This window comes from Lithobates pipiens, unplaced genomic scaffold (assembly GCF_037356315.1).
Source record: "Lithobates pipiens isolate NorthernLeopardFrog02 unplaced genomic scaffold, aLitPip1_a1.2 Scaffold_19, whole genome shotgun sequence".
In the NCBI taxonomy this organism is placed as follows: domain Eukaryota; kingdom Metazoa; phylum Chordata; class Amphibia; order Anura; family Ranidae; genus Lithobates; species Lithobates pipiens.
In genome coordinates this window covers 407,103,891-407,125,838 of record NW_027507764.1, presented here as the reverse complement: position 1 = coordinate 407,125,838, position 21,948 = coordinate 407,103,891, and the positions used below count along the sequence as shown (strand labels likewise).

Here is a 21,948-nt window from a genome sequence, read left to right as displayed (position 1 = left end):
GATAATTCAATGTACCATGATTTATAGCCATTCCATGGCCATGCACAATTTTAGTGCGACATTTTAATTATCTATTTACTTGGCATCACATCATCTTTTATATTTTACTAGAAAATGTGTTCTATTGTTTGTGCCCACTAAAATTCACTGAAGTGTATTTTTTCATGAAAAATTGCATTTGATAAACTACTGCACAAATATCGTGTGACATAAAAAAAATTGCCACCGCCATTTTATTCTCCATGCCTTTGCTTTCAACAAATGTTTGGGGTTCTAAGCAATTTTATAATTTAAAAAAATTGGATTTTTACATGTATGTGACAAGCGTCCGAATTGGCTTTAGCAGCGAGTGGTTAAAAAAAAAAAAAAAAAAAAAAAAGATCTAGTGCCAATTTTAATAGCCAATTGCATACATTTCTAAATCTAAAAAGTTAGCGTATCACTGATATAAATGTACATGTTAACCTGATATTCTTATTTGAATCCTCAGGGAAAATATTTAAATCATGTTCATCCTCTCTCCATATTATAATAATATCAATATACAGTGCATCTGGAAAGTATTCACAGCGCTTCACTTTTTCCTTGTTATGTTATAGCCTTATTTCAAAATGGATTAAATTCATTTTTTGCCTCAAAATTCTACAAACAATACCTTATAATGACAACTTGAAAGAAGTTTGTTTGAAATCTTTGCAATAGTTGCCGATTTGGCATGCCAATCAATGAGAACCTAGGCTAAAGGTGTGATTTTAACTGCACTTTGTCCCCGTCTGGTTTATGGCTCCTGCCACTGTCATGAATATAAAGCCCCTTTCACACTGGGGCGGTGGGTACGTCGACAGTAAAATGGCACTATTTGGCTGCTTTTACCCCCTGCTTGCGGCCGAGAAAGGGTTAAAAAACAGCCGTTTAAGGGCTAAAACCACCGCAAAGCGCAATGCCGGCAGTATAGCCACGCTACCCCACTGATTTCTATGGGCAGGAGCAGTGTATACACCACTCCATCCAGCGTGAAAGCCCTTGGAGAGACGGCAGCAGCTCTTTCAGGTCGCTTTTTATTTTTTTATTTTTTTTTTTTTTAGCACTGTAGCGCCTACAAAGTGTGAAAGGGGTCTTACAATGGCTTCACACAGGAGCTGTAGCATTGTATATTGTTAAAAATTAAAGAGGAAGTAAACCCTGATGGGTTTACTTCCTTTGTCTCCCTGCAAAGGTAAAGCATAATGGGCTACTATGCATCGCATAGTAGCCCATTATGTGTCACTTACCTGACACAGGAGCCAGTGATGTCACCGCTGTCCCCTGTAGTCTGGAGCATCCATCTTCTTCCGCATATCGCTGCTTCGGCCACTTACAGCGCCGGAGCAGCGATGACGCCACTCCCGCGCATGCACACGGGAGCCGCCACTAACGGCATATCGCCGTTAGCAGCGGCATGCTGCTAATGGCGATAGTGCGCCTGCGTGCCGCTGTCACTGTCTTTTAGTAAATATCTCCTAAACCGTGTAGGTTTAGGAGATATTTCTTGGACCTACAGGTAAGCCTTAATCTAGGCTTACCTGTAGGTCAAAGTAGATTGTAAAGGTTTACAACCACTTTAAGCAGCATGTCTCTCATGAGGCATCGAAGCCTGTCAGCTGCTTCTATTGATTTTAATGGTAATGCCCTATAACCGCACCTTAACCACTTCAGCCTCGGAAGGATTTGTGATATAGCACTGCGTTGCTTTAACTGACAATTGCATGGTCGTGCGATGTTGTACCCAAACTAAATGTATGCCGTTTTTTTCCCCCTACAAATGGAGCTTTCTTTTGGTGGTATTTGATCACCTCTGTTTTTATTTTTTGCGCTATAATCAAAAACACTGACAATTTCGATAAAAAAACAAAAACAAACAAAAAAAAAATATATTTTGTACTTTTTGCTATAATAAATATCCAAAAAATAAACAAATAAAAAAAAATGTCTTCATCAGTTTTAGGCCGATATGTATTCTACATATTTTTGGTAAAATAAAATCATGGTAATCGTATATTGATTAGTTTGCGCAAAAGTTATAGAGTCTACAAAATAGGGGATAGATTTTATGGCATTTATTATTATTATTATTTTTTTTTTTACTAGTAATGGCGGTGATCTGCGATTTTTATCGGGACTGCAACATTGCGATGGACCCACCGGACACTTTTTTTGGGACCAGTGACATTTATACAGTGATCAAAGCTAAAAATAGCTACTGACTACTGTTATTCATGTCACTGGCAGGGAAGGGGATAACACTAGGGGGCGATCAAGGGGTTAACTGTGCTCCCTCAGTGTGTTTCTAACTGGGGGCAGGGGAATGTGGCTGACCTAGAGGAGTAGGCCGATCGTTGTTCCTACTTTGTAGGAACACACGATCTGTCTCCTCTCCCGCAGAACCGGGATTTGTGTGTTTACACACAAAGATCCCGATTCTCGCTCTGTCACTAGCAATCGCGGATGCCCGGCGGTCATCAGCCACGCACATCAGCTCTGGGGACACACTGTGGTCGTGCGCCTGCTACAGCGCCTTAAAGAGCCGATGTACAGCTACGACAGCACGCCCAGGGGAGTCAACCTGCCACGGTATAACTGCGGCGACTGGTCGGGAAGCGGTTAACAGCACCTAGAGCATTATTTATGTTATCAGGAAATTGAGGGAGAGGCAGTGGAGGCTTCTGTATCCCAGAATGCACTGAGAAATAATAGAGAATCAGGACAGAGCCATTTCAGTCACTTCCTGGCTGCACAGAGCAGCTGTGTATTAACACCATTTGCCTCTGTGTGCAACAACCAGGCAGCAATACAGGCAGGAGCAGAGGCGGTGAGCATTATTGTCAGTGGAAAAGCATTTTGTTTCAACAAGGCTGAGCTGGACCCAGCCAAGTGTCAAAGTATATGAATCCACCTTGCAGAGAATTCACAAAAATCTCTTATCACAATTGCTGGTAGAGCTGATCAACAGACCCTTTTCAGTTATACTCCTTCAATTGGCTGGCTTCTGTCGGACAAGCTACAGTACACACAGGCCAAATGTTGGCCAGTTTCTATTGATCCGGCCAATGCTTCCCGACATTTGGTCCATTTGTACAAGGCTTAACTATGCCTCAAAGCAAATAATTTTCTCTACATCACTTCCTCTTTAAGCACTTCACACTAGAAGAGAAACAGTTCCATGGACATTGATCAAGTGTTCTTGATGCTGTTTCAATGCTTCATAAACACAACGAAAAAACACACAATTCTATAGGAGCAATAAACACAATGAAACCCCTGATGGGTTTTACTTCCCCTTTGTTCCCCTGCAAAGTAAAAGCATAATGAGCTATAGTATGCATCGTATTGTGCTCCTTAACCACTTCAGGACCGCCGTATTGCCATTGTACGTCAGCACAATGGCACAGGCAGGCAGAATCACGTACATCTACGTGATTGCCTTCCAGCGGGTGGGGGGTCCCATCGGACCCCCTCCCGCTGGATACGGTGGTCCGATTCGGTCCAGCAGTGATCCGTGATGAGGGGATGGCCGTTCGTTTTCGGCCACCCCCTCTGGATCGCTCCTGGCCAATGAGAAGCTTCCTCCCCTGTGTATTGTTTACACAGGAAGGAGGAAGTGATGTCATTCTCCTCGGGGCGGTCTTTTTGACCGGACTACGAGGAGAAGAGTAAAAGTAAGTCTGCACGAACACTACACTGACATGTAGGTACACACAGGCACACAAACCCCCCCCGATCCCCCCCCGCCCCCCCTCCCCCCCAGTCACAGTGTCACTGATTGCATTGATCATTTCTTTACTGATCAATGCATTCAGTGTCAGTTGTGACAGTAAAAACTGTCAGGACAGTTAGTGTTAGGTCCAGGGTAGCCCCCTATCACCCCCCAATAAAGATTTAACCCCCTGATTGCCCCTAGAGTTAACCCTTTCACCCCCTTTTGCCAGTGTCACTAAGCGATCATTTTTCTGATCGCTGCATGTGTCGCTAGGTAGCTAGTTATTTTTTTAGGTTCACCGCCAGGTTTTTATATCGCTAGGTACCCCGATATACTACCCAATAATGTTTTTAACCCCCTGATTGCCGCTAGTTAACCCTTTCACCCCCTTTTGCCAGTGTCACTAAGCGATCGTTTTTCTGATCGCTGCATTAGTGTCGCTACAGTCGCTAGGTAGCTAGTTATTTTTTTAGGTTCACCGCCAGGTTTTTATAGCGCTAGGTACCCCGATATACTACCCAATAATGTTTTTAACCCCCTGATTGCCGCTAGTTAACCCTTTCACCCCCTTTTGCCAGTGTCACTAAGCGATCATTTTTCTGATCGCTGCATGTGTCGCTAGGTAGCTAGTTATTTTTTTAGGTTCACCGCCAGGTTTTTATATCGCTAGGTACCCCGATATACTACCCAATAATGTTTTTAACCCCCTGATTGCCGCTAGTTAACCCTTTCACCCCCTTTTGCCAGTGTCACTAAGCGATCGTTTTTCTGATCGCTGCATTAGTGTCGCTACAGTCGCTAGGTAGCTAGTTATTTTTTTAGGTTCACCGCCAGGTTTTTATAGCGCTAGGTACCCCGATATACTACCCAATAATGGTTTTAACCCCCTGATTTCCGCTAGTTAACCCTTTCACCCCCTTTTGCCAGTGTCACTAAGCGATAATTTTTCTGAACGCTGCATCAGTGTCGCTAGTGTCGCTAGGTAGCTAGTTAACTAGGCTCCCAAAAAGTCCCCCACATGTGGTATCCCCGTACTCGGGAGAAGCAGCAGAATTTATTTTGGGGTAATTTGACTTCTGCCCATAGCATGTGTGAGCAATATATCATTTAGTGACAACTTTGTGCAAAAAAAAAAAAGTTTGTAATATTCCCGCAACTTTTGGCAAAATATAAAATATTCCATGGACTCAACATGCCTCTCAGTAAATAGCTTGGGGTGTCTACTTTCCAAAATGGGGTCATTTGGGGGGGTTTTGTGCTATTTTGGCATTTTATGGCCTTCGAAACTGTGATAGGTAGTGAGGAGTTAAATCAAAAATTTGCACCCTTAGAAATCCTGAAGGTGGTGATTGGTTTTCGGGGTGCCGTGCGCGAGTAGACTCCCAAAAAGTCCCACACATGTGGTATCCCCGTACTCAGGAGAAGCAGCAGAATGTATTTTGGGGTGTCATTTCACATATAACCATGGCATGTGTGAGCAATATATCATTTAGTGACAACTTTTTGTAAAAAAATTTTTTTTTTTTTTTTTTTGTCATTATTCAATCCCTTAGGACAAAAAAAATAAATATTCAATGGGCTCAACATACCCATCAGCAATTTCCTTGGGGTGTCTACTTTCCAAAATGGGGTCATTTGGGGGGGATTTGTACTGCCCTGCCATTTTAGCACCTCAAGAAATGAGATCGGCAGTCATAAATTAAAAGCTGTGTAAATTCCAGAAAATGTACTCTAGTTTGTAGACGCTATAACTTTTGCGCAAACCAAAAAATATACGCTTATTGACATTTTTTTTACTAAAGACATGTGGCTGAATAAATTTTGCCCTCAATGTATGACTAAAATTTAGTTTATTCGATTTTTCTTATAACAAAAAGAAGAAAATATCTTTTTTTTTCAAAATTTTCGCTCTTTTTTCATTTATATCGCAAAAAAAAAAAAATCGCAGAGGCAATCAAATACCATCAAAAGAAAGCTCTATTTGTGGGAAGAAAAGGACGCAAATTTCGTTTGGGTGCAATATTGCATGACCGCGCAATTACCAGTTAAAGCAGCGCAGTGCGAAATTGCAAAAAGACCTCTGGTCCTTAAGGTGTTTATTGGTCCGGAACTGAAGTGGTTAAAGTGGTTTTGTTAACCCATTACAACCACTTTAACCTACAGGTAAACCTAGATTAAGGCTTACCTGTAGGTGCAAGAAATATCTCCGAAACCTAAAAGGTTTAGGAAATATTTGCAGAAATAGCGGCACCAATGTCTACGGCGCACTGAGCATGCTGTTTCTAGCAGCGATCATGCCGTTAGTGGCGGCACCAGCGCGCATGTGCGGGAGTGATGTAATCGTGGCTCCGGCCAGTCACAGCGCCGGAGCCGCGATACCCAGAATATTCCGGCTTTACTTCCTCTTTAAAAACAACCACACCATATTTTTCCAGAGCAGCCTGTATTTCTCCTGAGGTTACCTGTGGGTTTTTCTTTGTATCCCGAACAGTTCCTGTGGCAGTTGTGGCCAATATCTTTCTTGATCTACCTGACCTTGATCCCCAAATTATCCACTTAAGTGACTGAACAGTACTGACTGGCATATTCAAGGCTTTTGATATCTTTTTATATCCTTTTCCATATTTGCAAAGTTTCATTACCTTGTTACACAGGTCTTTTGACTGTTCTTTTCTACCGCCTCGTGGCTCAGTGTCTAGCCTGCTTAGTGCATCCATGTGAGAGCTAACAAACTCATTGACCATTTACACACAGACACTAATTGTAATTTAAAAGCCACAAATGTGGGAAATTAACCTTTAATTGCCATTTTAACCTGTGTGTGCCACCTTCTGTTTCTGTACCAAGACCAAACATTCCAGGGTATGTAAACTTTTGATCAGGGTCATTTGGGTCGTTTCTGCTGTCATTTTGATTTAAAAAGAGTAAAAACCGTTGATTGATAATAAATGGCTTTAGCCAAATGCTAACCATGAGTGAAAAATGTTTTTCTGTTATTCATATTCTCTGAAAAATGGCCAAGAAATCATAAATCTTGCCAGGGTATGTAAACTTATGAGCACAACTTTGTAACAAAATAAAAAACCAAAGGCATTAGTGTGGTGCGATAATTTGCACCAAAATATCGCATTATAATGAACAGTCCCGGAAGCCTGATGCTTCACTGAGAACTTTTGTTCAGGAAACAGTATTTTTATATACAGCGTCAGCATATTCTTCATTGTTTTTAGTATATAGGGAATATAAGCCAGATGAGATAGATATAATGAAAAGAACAATGTAATAAAAAGGTGAGACAGCCCTGTCTATAGGAGCATTCAGACTAAAGCAGAATATACACATATTGAAACTCAGACAGTTCAGAAGAATCTGGACAAATTTTGATGTGTGTGTATCCTTCTCTGTTCAAAAGAAGTGGGTACTAAAAAAAAAAAAAAAAAACAGCATTCGAAAAGCGCATGCAGCCAATCGCTGAAGCGCTGATTGGTATATTCTGATGGGTGGGGTTGGGGAGAGGAGTCTCAGCTGTCAGAATATAATATAGCAACAGGGGGAGATCTCTGCATCCATATTGCTGATTGAACAAAAAAAACCTCTGTGTGTATACTCTGCTTTATACTGGCCATAGATGGCTCACATTTGTGATGTTTCCTTCTGAATTGGTCAAAGTTTGCGCCACTGGTGGCCCTGCAAGCACTACCCAGCTTCACAAAAGTCGCTATGAAAATAGAAATGTACACACAACCAGATTTTCCGGCAGAAAAGGTCAGACGGAATCATTTTGTCGGACATTCCAATCGTGTGTGGGCTTCATTGGACTTTTTCTTTCTAAAATTCTGACGGACCTAGAGATAGAATGTTTCAAATCTTTCCACCAGAACTCTGCCGGAAGACCTTCAGACCTAGTCTGCCTGAAAGTCCGGTCTTTTGATCACTGAAAACAATCTCGGACACCTGTGATAATTAGATTGCCAGGTGAGCCCAATTAAAGGAAAAACTACCAAAGGAGGATGTTCCACAGAGCACCATTTTCAAACAATATGGGGAAGAAAAAGGATCTCTGCTGCCAAAAAGAGTGAAATAGTTCAATGCCTTGGACGAGGTATAAAAACATTAGATATTTCACGAAAACTTAAGTGTGATCATCGCAATATTAAGAAATTTGTGGCTGATTCAGAGCACAGACGGGTTTCGTGCAGATAAAGGCACATTGAGGAAGATTTCTGCCAGATCCATGCATTGGGTCAAGAAAGCAGCTGCTAAAACATCATTACATAAATATATAACAGATATTTGAAGCTGCTGGTGCCTAGAGCTGCATGATTAATCGTTAAAAAAACAAAATCTCGATTCACCCCCCCCCTTCATATAAACAAGTGGAGAGATTATCTGCTCACTCAGCTGTCAAAAGAAAGCATCCTGGGCAATCTGCCAAGTGTAGAACTTGAAACATTGTAACTAATGCTTACTTCTAAGAGCCGGTTCACACAGCGGGCGAGGCGACACGACTCGCCTCGCTCTCGCAAGTCGCCCCCGTTCTGTACAATGGAACCGTTCTGAGAGGAGCGACTCGAGTCGCTCCGACTCAGAAAAAAGGTTCCTGTACTACTTTTGGGTGACCTCGGGGCGACTTGCATTGACTTCTATACAGAAGTCATCTGCAAGTTGCCGCTGAGGTCGCGGCAGGTCGCGGCGAGGCAAGTCGGAGTCGCCTCGCCTCGCCTGCAGTGTGAACCGGCCCTTAGGCTCGGTTCACACAGGGGCAACACGACTTTTGGAGGCAACTTGGACGTGACTTGGACACGACTTACAACACTACTTTAAGTCGCCCCAGGCCAGGTGACTTGCCGTGGCTAATCAGAGAATGAGCTCTCAGGGGGGAACTCCTTTTGAGAGCTGATAATTCTCTGAGAGTCGCCTCCGTATAGACGGAGATCCGACCTCCATTGAAATCAATGGGTACCAGTCGCCTACAAGTCGGATTGAAGTAGTACAGGAACCTTTTCTGAAGTCGGAGCGACTTCAGTAGTGTGACCTGAGGTGACTTGGGGCGACTTGAAGTTGGATCTGAGTCACCCCTGTGTGAACCGGCACTTAGATCAAAGGGAAAGAACTTCTTGTGTAAACAAATATCTGGGCAGTCTGCCAAGTTTTCAACCATGTGTAAATGCAGGAAGTTTAACCACTTAAAGTCTAAATCTTTTTCAGACACTTCTTTCTTAAAGCGGTTCTGCACCTAAAATAAAAATATTAAAAGCCAGCAGCTACTAATATTGCAGCTGCTGACTTTTAATAAAATCACACTTACCTGGCCCAGGGTCCAGCGATGTCGGCGGCAGATGTCGCTGCTGCCCCCGCCGCCATCCTCTGTCAGGGAATCGGGAAGTGAAGCATTACAGCTTCACTGCCCGGTTCCCTACTGCGCATGCGCGATTCGCGCTGCGCGTCTCTTATGGTCCCCCACTGTCTCTGGGAACTGTGTGTTTCCCAGAACACATCAGGGGGGGCGGGGCGTCTTCGGGGGTCTGCCCGGAAGTGGGTGCAGATACCTAGATTATCCAGGTAACTGCACCCCCCTCCCCCTGAAAGGTGCCGATTGTGGCACCGGAGGGGGGGGGGAGGGATCAGATTAGCGGAACTTCCCCTTTAGGGTGAAGAACCACTTTAAGTTAAAATCAACATTTTTTTGCTAGAAAATCACTTGGAACCCCCAAACTATATATATATATATATATAAATATTTAGAGACCCTAGGGAATAAAATGGCAATTGCTGCAATATTTTATGTCACACTGTATTTGCCCAGCAGTCTTTCAAATGCAATTTTTTGGGAAAAAATACACTTCAATAAATTAAAAAATAAACGAAACCGTAAAGTTAGCACAATTTTTTTTTGTTTTAATGTGAAAGATGATACGCTGCAAGAATCGTGATCTATGTTCTAAGCAAAAAATTTGTGATTCTCATTTTAGCCAGAATCGTGCAGCTCTACTTGTGCCTCTGGAGTCCCACAGACATCAAGGTGTAGAGTCCTCCAGAGTCTTGCAACTGTGCATAAGCCTTCCATTCGGCCACCACTAACCAATGCTCACAAGCAGAAACGGCTGTATTGGGCAGAAAAATACATGAGTGCCGTGCAACCCTGGATGGTCCAGATGGATGGAGTAATGGATGGTTGGTGGATGGCCACCCTATTCCAATAAGGCTGCGACGTCAGCAAGGTGATGGCAGAGTCATGTTTTGGGCAGGAATCATGGGAAGAGAGCTGGCTGGCCCCTATAGGGTCCCAGAAGTTGTAAAGATGACCTCTGCAAAGTATGTGAGGTTCCTGACTGAAGGAACAACTATGCTTTCCATAATAAAATCATCTTCATGCATGACAATGCACCATCTCATGCTGCAAAGAATACCTCTGCATCAATGGCTGCTATGGGGATAAAAGCAGAGAAAGTCATGGTGTGGCTTCCATCCTCCCCTGACCTCAATCCTATTGAGAACCTTTGGAGCAAAAGATCTATGAGGATGGGAGGCAGTTTACATCCACACAGTAGCTCTGGGAGGCTATTCTGACATTTTGCAAATTCAAGCAGGAACTGTCCAAAAACTCACAAGTTCAATGGAAGCAAGACTTGTGAAGCTGCTATCAAATAAGGGGTTCTATGTTAAAATGTAACGTGACCTGTTAAAATGTTGTTCAAAGTTTGATTGAAATAGCTTTTGATTTCAGTAAATATGCTGCAAACACAACAAATTACATTTTTCAGTTTACAACTTATAAAGCGTTTTGAAACTTACTGTGTGTAATAATTTGGAACAGTGCATTGTAAGTTTTTTATTTTGAAAAAAAAAAAAAAACAACTTATTAGGAGGTTTGTTCAATAAAATTTGAATTGTATTCTTAATAGTTGATAACATGAGAATTATGCTGACTTGTTTACATCATTTAGGTAAATGAGAATAATATCATTGGCATAATAGTAGTAGCGCTGCTGTATTTAGGCAGCCATAGGTGCCACATCTATTGAATACAATAGCTGGCAGTGGAGATTCTACCATTTAAAGGAGAAGTACAGCCAAAGCTCATTTGGCTGTACTCTTCCTATGGATTATAGGAGTTCGTTCTGCGATCCCTTGACCCATTTTTAGTAGACAGCGGGCTGAAGTCTGCTGATGTCCTAGAGCTGATCCAGGTTCAGGCAAGATCGCAACAATGGAGTCAGGATCTGCTCACATGCCTGGACCGGCCCCCAGCTCAGCCTCTGGGCGAACCCACTGAGAGCCTGAGCCGGCCACCCCCTCCACAGCTCAGCACTCCAGTGCGTGAGGAGGGGGCAGAGAAGAGAGTGGTAACTGACAGCCACCAGCACTCTGCTCACAGAGCTGTGAGAACAGAGTTAGCGGCAGTGCTTGCTCACTTGGTTCTCAGTCTTGTAGCTGGCATGGGACTGATGCTGCATCCACCAAGGTAAGTATGATTCCAAAAAAAATAAAAAATAAATCCCATACATTTCTTTTAAATGGCGCCCATTTTTTTCAGAGAGCCTAATCGTGACTGATGTTGATAAGGGGATGAAAAGCAGGAGTCATCACACATGGGGAGGAATTTACTAAAAGTCTAAAGCAGTTGTGCATAGTAACCAATCTGCTCCTAGCTTAAAGCAGGACTAAACTCTGCAAGATACTCAAATTTCAGTGATGCAACAGTTACATACCCCATCAGTCACTGTCCTCTTCCCCCAGGCTACTTCTATGTTCTGGGTATTTGGCCAGCGGGGATGGCACAGTCCTGCACATGGCCATAGACATCAGTCATTCCAGCACAGCTGCAGTGTGCTGGGAAGGCATGCTGAGCTGCTCACACACAGCTGTGTACATTTAATAAAAGACTGAAAGCAGTCAGGTAAGTGTGTGTTATTACAGAAGAGTGATTGCATGCAACGGTGCTCTGTCTAGCATGTCTCCTCTGCAATAAAGAGATGTCTGTTTTCAGCTTTTTAATTGTAGCTTTAGTTCCTCTTTAAAGCAGAACTTCACTCTCTCAATCAACATTGACTATTTTTATTTTATCCTTGTGCTGCTAGAATTAGTAAATGGATATGAAGGTATATCATATTTGCTTGCTTTAAACATTTCTTCAGTTACTTCCTGGTTTCCATGCCTAGGCAAATTATGTCATACATCCCAGGAGTCTTCAGTAGGGGCTTTCTCAAAGAGGGGGCGTTTTCAAAGTGATTTCTCAGTAACATGAAGCATAGAAACCTGGAAGGAAGGGGGCATTTACTTTGAATATTAAACATTCATTAACCACTTCCCGACCAGCGCACGACGATGTACGTCGACAGAATGGCACGGGCAGGCATATTGGCGTACAGGTACGTCCAATATTCAATGCCGCCCTGCCATCGGTAGCGCGCCGCTGGCGGCGCGCTCCCGCGCTGGTCGGGACCCCCGTGAGTCCGGTCGCGGGACCCGCAGACTCGATCGCCGCGGGCATCCCCGCGATCGTCTCACGGAGCGGCCGAATGGAGGAAATGCCGTGTAAACAGCATTTTTCCATTCTGCCTAGCAACTAGTTGATCTCTGCTCCATGTGATTGGAGCAGAGATCAGTGTTCACTAAATGAAAGCCCAACCCCCCCACAGTTAGTAACACACCCCCTAGGAACACTTAACCCCTACACTGCCACCCACTGGTTAACCCATTCACTGCCAGTGTCATTTACACAGGAATCACTGCATTTATATAGCAGTGATTACTGTATAAATGACAATGGTCCTAAAAATGTGCCAAAAATGTCCGATGGGTCCCCCACAATGTCGCAGTCACAATAAAAATCGCTGATCGCCGCCTTTACTAGTAAAAAAAAAATAATAAAAAATTATTAATAAAAATGCTATAAAACTATCCCTATAACTTTTGCGCAAACCAATCAATCGCTTATTGCGATTTTTTTTACCAAAAATATGTAGAAGAATACGTATTGGCCTAAACTGAGGGAAAAAAATGTTTTTTTATATATTTTTGGGGGATATTTATTATAACAAAAAGTAAAAAATAATGCGTTTTTTTTCAAAATTGTCACTCTATTTTTGTTTATAGCGCAAAAAATAAAAACCGCAGGGGCGATCAAATACCACCAAAAGAAAGCTCTATTTGTGGGAAAAAAGGACGTCAATTTTGTTTGGGAGCCACGTCGCACGACCGCGCAATTGTCAGTTAAAGCGACGCAGTGCCGAATCGCAAAAAGTGGTCTGGTCTTTGACCAGCAAAATGGTCCGGTCTGCAAGTGGTTAAATAGCATTTTTGGTTTGTAGAGCTCAGGTGCAGTGTACTAACATTTGTCTACTGGGTACTTTCACCCCCTCCCTGCCCAGGCCAATTTTCAGCGCCACCTAATTTTGAATGACAATTGCGTGGTCATGCAACGCTGTACCCAAACAAACTTTTTAGCATTTTTTGAGACTGACAGCTTTCTTTCGGTGACATTTAACCCATTCCTGACCAGTTATACCGCGGCAGGTTGGCTCGCCTGGGCGAACGGTCATAGCTATACGTCGGCTCGTCTTTTGACCACTAGGAGGCGCACATGCCCGCGGTGCGACTACAGAGCCGATGCGCATGCCCGGTGGTTGCTATGACCGCCGGGTATCCACGATCGCTCCACACAGAAACAGAACAGAGATCTGTCACCGTGCTGTCAGGGGAGAGGAGAGCGAACTGTTGTTCATACAAAGTATGAACAACAGGTCACTCCCTTCACTCAGGCAGTCCCATCCCCCCACAATTATAATCACTCCCTAGGTAACACAGTTAACCCCTTGATCGCCCCTACCGTTAACCCCCTCCCTGCCAGTGACATTTACACAGTAATCAGTGCATTTTTATAGCACTGATCACTGTATAAATGCCAGTGGTCCCTAAAATGTGTCACTATGGCCCTTATAGTGGTTAAGGCAGAAAAGGCTTTATATCTTAATGCATTCTATGAATTAAGATTTAAAATAAAAAAACTGTGTGTAGCAGCCCCCTAATATTACCGAGCCCCATCTCTATCCAGCAATGCCCGTCCAGGACTCTCCCTCCTGATTAGTTGAGACACAGCAGCGGTGCCACTGGCTCCTGCTGCTGTCAATCAATGTCAGCCAATCAGCAGAGAGAGGGTGGAACCAAACAAAACCGCATGTCTGTGTCTGACTGGACAGCAGCGGCTTGGGGGCACCCATAACAAGCTGCTTGCTGTGGGGGCATTCTACAGGTGGAGAGGCCAGGAGAGCCAAAGAGGAGTATCTGGCTGCTCTGTGCAAAACCCTTGCACAGAGCAGGTAAGTATAACATGTTTGTTATTTTTACTTTAGTATCACTGTAAGAGTGAATAAGCTGAAAATAGATGCTGATTGGTTACTCTGCACAAAAACTCCAGATTCCATGTGCACCAGTTGTAGTAAATTCCCCTCCATCGTGTGAATAATCCTAGATGACCTCCCAAAATCAGCATTTGCAGTTTAGGCACAGCTGAGAAAGAAAACAGGCATCCATTCTCACTTTGGCCACACAGTCACGTAGAATCAAAGCTAAGTTCACATAGGTGAGTTCCTGATCTGCAGGCAAAACGCATTGCCCTTTAGCAGATGTGCAGGGTGCCATTAATTCTTAACAGCATCAGAAAATGTCTTGAGTGCCAGAACTACATGGAGCTGCATGGATGAGTCTTTGAAAAAGGGTCGGGGGACTTTTCCTGGCTGCGTTTCTTGCAAGTAAAGCAGCCCTTTTAAATAAAGGGGCCGCTGTACCTGCACAGATGTGAACCTAGACTAAAGCTACCTCTTTCACTACAAAACAGGACAACTAATGCAAACATTTGTGTACACAAATTGCACCATAACTAAGGTGTTTTAATAAAATTGACTCATTCAGCCAGAAAACAGCATTCTAAATGTACAATCCACAGCCAGAGTAGTGCTCGTTTCTTGCACCACATAGCAATTGCGCTGGGTTCATGCGATCTGTTGCTTGACGACCCAAAAGGAGATTGAATCGCATGAGTATGAATACCTTTCTGACAAGCAAAAAAAAAGGTGTCTGTACCCTTTTTCGTGCAGATGCGGCATGACTTGAGCGATATAAAATGATGGGCTCAAATCACACCGCACAGAATCGCATGTGATCTGCACAGGAATGTGTTGCGATGCATCACATCAGTGTGAACCCGGCGTAAGCAACAAAAAGCCAGCTGGAAGTCGCATCCCCAATCCTAGCGATCATCTCCCTGATCAGAGTCACCTAGCTGAGAAGAAGGCTCCCCCAGCCCCATGGCACGCATTGTCTCATTGAATGTGGGCCCTCACTATACACATACCGCTCAGAGCTGTCAAAACAGCTGCTGCTTGCGTCACTGTCGCAACTGGCAAGTCACGTGATACCCCCAGACTTGGCGCATGCGCCCTGGCAGCCCAGCAGACAATACTCACTGCGCCATCACAACAATAGTGAAGGCAGACCCTGCAATGGAGACGAGCACACTGGACTCTGAGGACGTCAGACACAGCCAGAGCGCTGAGCAGAAGCCCGGCGCCTCCACCGCCCGAACCCGCCAGCCGGAATCGCCTCCTTTTCTCTTCTTCACCCTCCTGCAATTCGAGAACCTTCTTCCAGGGACAGCCATTCCCGGGTGACGCCACTACCCTAGCAACCAATCGGAGGCCGCAGGTTTGTTTCTAACTGCCAGCTCGCACCGGGTTGAAGCTGCCTTTTCCGTGACGTATGGTTGGGGGAGGGGCTCTGCGGACAGAGACACACAGCGAGCGCGCGCTTCCTTACAGCACTGAGAATGAATTGTGGGGAATGTGAACGTGTGCTATTGTCGCGTGTCCGCTCCCTGCACGCTCACACTACGCTGCTCCTCTGTGGGCGATAAGTCGGGCTGCCTGTCATTGTCAACCCGCGCTCGCCGCAGACTGTATGTGCCTGTGAGTGACAGCATTGGCTCCGCCCCTTCAGCCCGCCAATGGGACGAGGCGATGTGCAGTCACGTGGGCCGCGGAGCTGCGTCCAATCAGTTTCGGGTCGCTGAGGGCTGTGTGTTGGGGAGGGGGGAGTGTGTAGAGAGAAGGGGGGAGGGTGGAATAGAGAGACAGAGGGAAGAAGAGGGGTGTGAGCGCTGCTGTGTGAACGCTGCCGGGCTACTGAGCGCCTTACGGCTATTCACCCCGACACCGCTCAACGTCCGAGTCTGAGGGGAGTCCGACACAGCCTTGTGCTAGCAGGTGAGCAGTCTGGGGGGGGGTCACATGGGGAGGGGGGCGCAGGCCTACCGGAGGGGGAGGGGTGACAGAAGGTGCGGGTCACGTCACTGGGGTCACCCGTGTTGTCTATGTGGCTAGGAGGTGGAGGCCTGACTTCCCGGGGGGAGTGTGTGAGTAGAGGGCCTGACTACTAAGGAGAGAGGAGCACTGATCGGCCTGCCTGTCCTCCTCACCCCTACACTGTTCCCAGTCCTGTCTGCTCTACACTGTGCCCAGTCCTCATCTCCTCCTTGTCTGCTCTACACTGTGCCTAGCCGCTACGCTGTGCCCAGTCCTCATCTCCTCCTTGACTGCTCTACACTGTGCCCAGCCGCTACGCTGTGCCCAGTCCTCATCTCCTCCTCCTCGCCGCTACGCTGTGCCCAGTCCTCATCTCCTCCTCCTCGCCGCTACGCTGTGCCCAGTCCTCATCTCCTCCTCCTCGCCGCTACGCTGTGCCCAGTCCTCATCTCCTCCTCCTCGCCGCTACGCTGTGCCCAGTCCTCAGTGGTGTAGCGGTTAGCACTTTCACCTAGCAGCAATATTGTCACTGGTTCAAATCGCAACCAAGACACCATCTGCCTGGAGTTTGCATGTTCTCCCTGTGCTTGCGTGGGTTTCCTCCAGGTACTCCGGTTTCCTCCCATGCCCACAAAGACATGCAGGTAGGTTAATTAGACCCTGTCTAAAAATTGACCAAAATGTGTTTGTAAGCCTGTTGGGACCCAATGGGGTAAAGGATCGAACTATACCGCAGATGGACACCGGCGGCAAAAGCGACCTGAGGCGATTCAGTTTGCATAGGTAGCGCTATATATCACTCATTCATTCATCTCCTCACGGCGACACTGTGCCAGTCCTCATCTCCTCACGGCGACACTGTGCCAGTCCTCATCTCCTCACGGCGACACTGTGCCAGTCCTCATCTCCTCACGGCGACACTGTGCCAGTCCTCATCTCCTCACGGCGACACTGTGCCAGTCCTCATCTCCTCACGGCGACACTGTGCCAGTCCTCATCTCCTCACGGCGACACTGTGCCAGTCCTCATCTCCTCACGGCGACACTGTGCCAGTCCTCATCTCCTCACGGCGACACTGTGCCAGTCCTCATCTCCTCACGGCGACACTGTGCCAGTCCTCATCTCCTCACGGCGACACTGTGCCAGTCCTCATCTCCTCACGGCGACACTGTGCCAGTCCTCATCTCCTCACGGCGACACTGTGCCAGTCCTCATCTCCTCACGGCGACACTGTGCCAGTCCTTCTCTCCTCACGGCGACACTGTGCCAGTCCTCAGTGGTGTAGTGGTTAGCACTTTCAGCAGCAATAGGGTCACTGGTTCAAATCCCAACCACGACACCATCTGCCTGGAGTTTGCGTGTTCTCCCTGTGCCTGCGTGGGTTGCCTCCGGGTACTCCGGTTTCCTCCCACACTCCAGACATACTGGTAGATTAATTAGACCCTGTCTAAAAATTGGCCAGAATATGTGTATGTGTTTGCAAGCACGTCAGGACCCTATGGGGTAAAGGATGGCACTATACTGCAGATGGACACCAGCAACAAAAGCGCCCTGAGGCAATTCAGTTCGCATAGGTAGCGCTATACAAGTCATTCATTCATCTCACCGCGCCACTGTGCCAGTCCTCATCTCCTCACCGCGCCACCATGGATCCCCAGAATGGGTCTAAATTTATTTAGCAATCACATTGTTACAGCAGAAGCCATCGGGCTTAATGAAGGGGTCCTGCGAGGCTCTGAATGAAACCTTCCTTCTGCTGTAACTATGCGATCGCTGAATAAAGTTTTGGACCCATTCTGGAGATCCATGATGTGCTGGTGACATTCTAGCTCTGAATATACAGTATCTCACAAAAGTGAGTACACCCCTTACATTTTTACAAATATATTATTATAGCTTTTCATGTGACAACACTGAAGAAATTATACTTTGCTACAATGTAAAGTAGTGAGTGTACAGCTTGTATAGCAGTGTCAATTTGCTGTCCCCTCAAAATAACTCAACACACAGCCATTAATGTCTAAACCACTGTCCAAATTAAGACCAAACTGTCGATAATTTGTGTGGCCACCATTATTTTCCAGCACTGCCTTAACCCTCTTGGGCATTGAGTTCACCAGAGCTTCACAGGTTGACACTGGAGTCCTCTTCCACTCCTACATGACAACATCTCGGGCTGGTGGATGTTAGAGACCTTGCACTCCTCCAACTTCCATTTGAGGATGCCCCACAAATGCTCAATAGGGTTTAGGTCTGGAGACATGCTTGGCCAGCCCATCGCCTTTACCCTCAGCTTCTATAGCAAGGTAGTGGTCATCTTGGAGGTGTGTTTGCAACGTTATTATGTTGGAATGCTGCCCATTCTTCGAAGGGAGGGGATCACGTTCAGCTTAAGTATGTCACAGTACATGTTGGCATTCATGGTTCCCTTAATGAACTGTAGCTCCCCAGTGTCCGCAGCACTCGTGCAGCCCCAGACCATGACACTCCTCCCCCTGGTGGTGCATGGTGGTGGAAGACACACTTGTCTTTGTACTCCTCACCTGGTTGCTGCCACACACGCTTGACACCATCTGAACCAAATACGTTTCTTGGTCTCATCAGATCACAGGACATGGTTCCAGTAATCCATGTCCATAGTCTGCTTGTCTTCAGCAAACTGTTTGCAGGCTTTGTGCATCATCTTTAGAAGAGGCTTCCTTCTGTGACAATAGCCATGCAGACCAATTTAATGTGGTGTGTGGTCTGAGCACTGATGGGCTGACCCCACACCCCTTCAACCTCTGCAGCAATGCTGGTTGAACTCATACCTCTATTACCCAAAGACCATCTCTGGATATGACGCTGAGCATGTGCACTCAACTTCTTTGGTCGAACGTGGCAAGGCCTGTTCTGAGTGGAACCTGTCCTGTTAAACAGCTGTATGGTCTTGGCCACAGTGCTGCAGCTCAGTTTCAGGGTCTTGGCAATCTTCTTACAGCCTAGGCCATCTTTATGTAGAGCAACAATTTCTTTTTTTTTTTTTTCAGTTTCTCAGAGTTCTTTATCATGAGATGCCATGTTAAATTTCCAGTAACCAGTATGAGAGTGAGAGGAATAACACACCTGCTCCCCATTCACATCTGAGACCTTGTAACACTTAGGAGTCGCATGACATCGGGGAGGGAAAATGGCTAATTGTGCTCAATTTGGACATTTTCACTTAGGGGTGTAGTCAGTTTTGTTGCCAGTGGTTTAGACATTAATGGCTGTGTGTTGAGTTATTTTGAGGGGACAGCAAATTTACACCATTATACAAGCTGTACACTCACTACTTTACATTGTAGCAAAAGTGTACTTTCTTCAGTGTTGTCACATGAAAAGATATAATAAAATAGTTACAAAAATGTGAGGGGTGTACTCACTTTTGTGAGCTACTGTATATGGTTCCAGTCAGTGGTCACTGCAGCACCCACTTACATATACAGACATTTCTACAGGAACGTGTGCATTTGAAATCTTGAGGCTGTGCAAGGTGTCAACATTGCAAATATTTCAGAAAATAAAAATCGTTATCGGTGCAAAGCTGTACACTTGAATCCTGTATGTTAGAATTTGATCTAACAAACGATCGATCAACTTCCATGAACAGTCCTACTGGAAAATGTTATATTTGGTTAATGCTTGCAGTCAATGGGTTGCAGTATTGATCAGTGTATTCTGATGGAGGAGGAGTCCTGCTGTCACAGAATACATTAATACAGCAGGGAGGGTTTCCCATTCGCCTAAATGTGTGGATGAGTGAATCGGGTCAGTGGTTTTTGTTAAACCTGCTGGCTGGAAAAAAAAAACCTGAAGCATGTATGGCCAGCTTTAGGGAATTTCATGTCATCACTAGATAAAAAAATATACATACAAGATAATGGCACTGCAAGCTGGGCTGGCAAGATCTGTTTCCACTCCCTGCGCCTGACTTGCAGTCTCCACCCCACAACAGAGTCCTTCCATGGTAGATAATGTCAGCAACCAGGTAAGGATGAATAAAACGTATTTTTATTTTTTCCAAGGAGTACACATGTTCCAAGCAGAGCCAGCACTAATGCATTTCAAGGGCTCGACCAACCCCAGGCATCAGGACTCTGCTTGCCCATCTGCGGGCCTGGGACCGGCTTAGTGGTTGCTGCCAGGGAAGAACAAGAAAAGCCGCTCTCTGCCCCTTTTAGTTGTTGACCCAGAAGTGACGTGTTGTAATTTCTGGGTCCCATTTGACGGTTTCCCTGGCCATTAAGGCTGGGAAAGAATGTAATGCAGTGTGAGCATTAGTCAGTGGAGCACAGGGGAGACATGCAGGATCTTAAACCAGTGGTCATCAACCCTGTCCTCGGGGCCCACTAACAGGCCAGGTTTTATGTATAACCCTTGGGAGATGCAGACTAGAATACTGCAATCGCTGAGCAGCAAATTATATCACCTGTGATTTATTGCAGTTATCTTGCAAGCCTGGCCTGTTAGTGGGCCCTGAGGACAAGGTTGATGACCACTGTTGCATGTCTCCTTAAATAAAAAATCATCACATAGTGGACTTTGTCAATAGAAAAAATAAATAAGTAAAAAATAAATAAAATTCAGCCCCCCCCCCCCATATATATGTACAAACGTAAGCGCACTCAGCGGGGCGCCTATGCTTGAAATAGCATTGCGATTAGATTACATGTTGCATATCGCCACGCATGCCGGAATGAGAAAAGTAATTCTAGCCCCAGACCTCCTTCGTAGTGCTTTTAAAGCATCACCTATGGAAAATATAGGGTGCTAACATGTTTAAGGTTTGCCGTAGTGTGTTTTATTTTTTATTTTTTTTCTCTTTTATGTCACGCGATATTAACGCAACTTGTAACTACCACCATTTTATTCTCCAGGGTGTCTGCTTTCAGAAAATTATCTAATGTTTGGGGATTTTTATGTAATCTTCAGGCCTAAAATTGTTTTTAATTGTGTTCAATAAATGCAAGAATGGCTCTGGCTGTTAAAGGATAAGTTCACATTTGGGAACTTGTTCCAACCATAAGATTTGTTTAAAAAAATAAAAAACAAAATAAAACTGGCTCCTAGCTTTTTTTTTTTTTTATTTTTTTTTTTTTTTTTTAGCTGGCTTCTTGATTCAAAGCAAATGTGTCAAGCTCTGCCCTATGGTAAGGCCTTGATAGGCTGAAACGTGTTAGTGTTGGCTCTGTTTGAAACGTGTGTATTGCTTGGACAAAATAGGTACAGAAATCTTTTTAAATTCTTTTAATAAAAGCAATGGAACTTTATTACAGTAGAAATTAAAACCTATTAAAATAGGCTGGTTTAAGTATAAACGCCAATGAACATGATTAAATAGTACCAATGAATGCCTATATTTAAATGCATAACTAGGGGATATAAATGTAGATTCTGTAGCTGATGTGGTCTTAACGCGCTTTGAAGCAAAAATGTACCTTTTTTTTTTTTTTTTTATGTATGAACAAAAGTATCATATAGATAGAGGGATAGATTCTCACCAATACATGAATAATAGAGAAATCTACATCTAATCATAATTCATTACAATTACATATGGGATAAATTATATGATATTGGGGCAGCAGGCGCTCTGTCCTTGTGACAGGGCCCATGTATTCATGCAGCGCATTTGACAGTATCTCTGGGGTTCTATATCAGTGTTTTTTATTTTCTATCCCAGCAGGCTGAATACTACCTTTTTAATACATAAACTAGAATTGGGGATTGTCACTTGGACCCTGATCCTTTTAGTTTTACCTGGCATTTAGAGCCCAGATCTCAGCCCCCTTCTACACCTCAGCGTTTAGTTTCACGTTTCACAAAGTGCGACAAAATTCAAGATAAAGATGCCTGTATTCTGAAAGGGACCTGTTCATACCGGAGTGT

At 44.9% G+C, this 21,948-nt stretch overlaps 1 protein-coding gene across 4 annotated transcripts in view; it reads left to right on the top strand.

Moving 5' to 3' along the window:
* The first annotated feature begins 15,145 nt into the window (after positions 1-15,145).
* Positions 15,146-21,948, top strand: part of ANKRD12 (ankyrin repeat domain 12) — a 174,135-nt gene continuing 167,332 nt past the window's right edge. For 2 of the 4 annotated variants that reach the window (XM_077492459.1, XM_077492456.1), the window contains exon 1: positions 15,835-15,999. The gene's annotated coding sequence lies outside the window, so the exon portion shown is untranslated. Of the gene's footprint in view, positions 15,443-15,834; positions 16,000-21,948 lie in introns of those variants that run through there. The other 2 variants (XM_077492457.1, XM_077492458.1) reach the window with 2 other exon arrangements.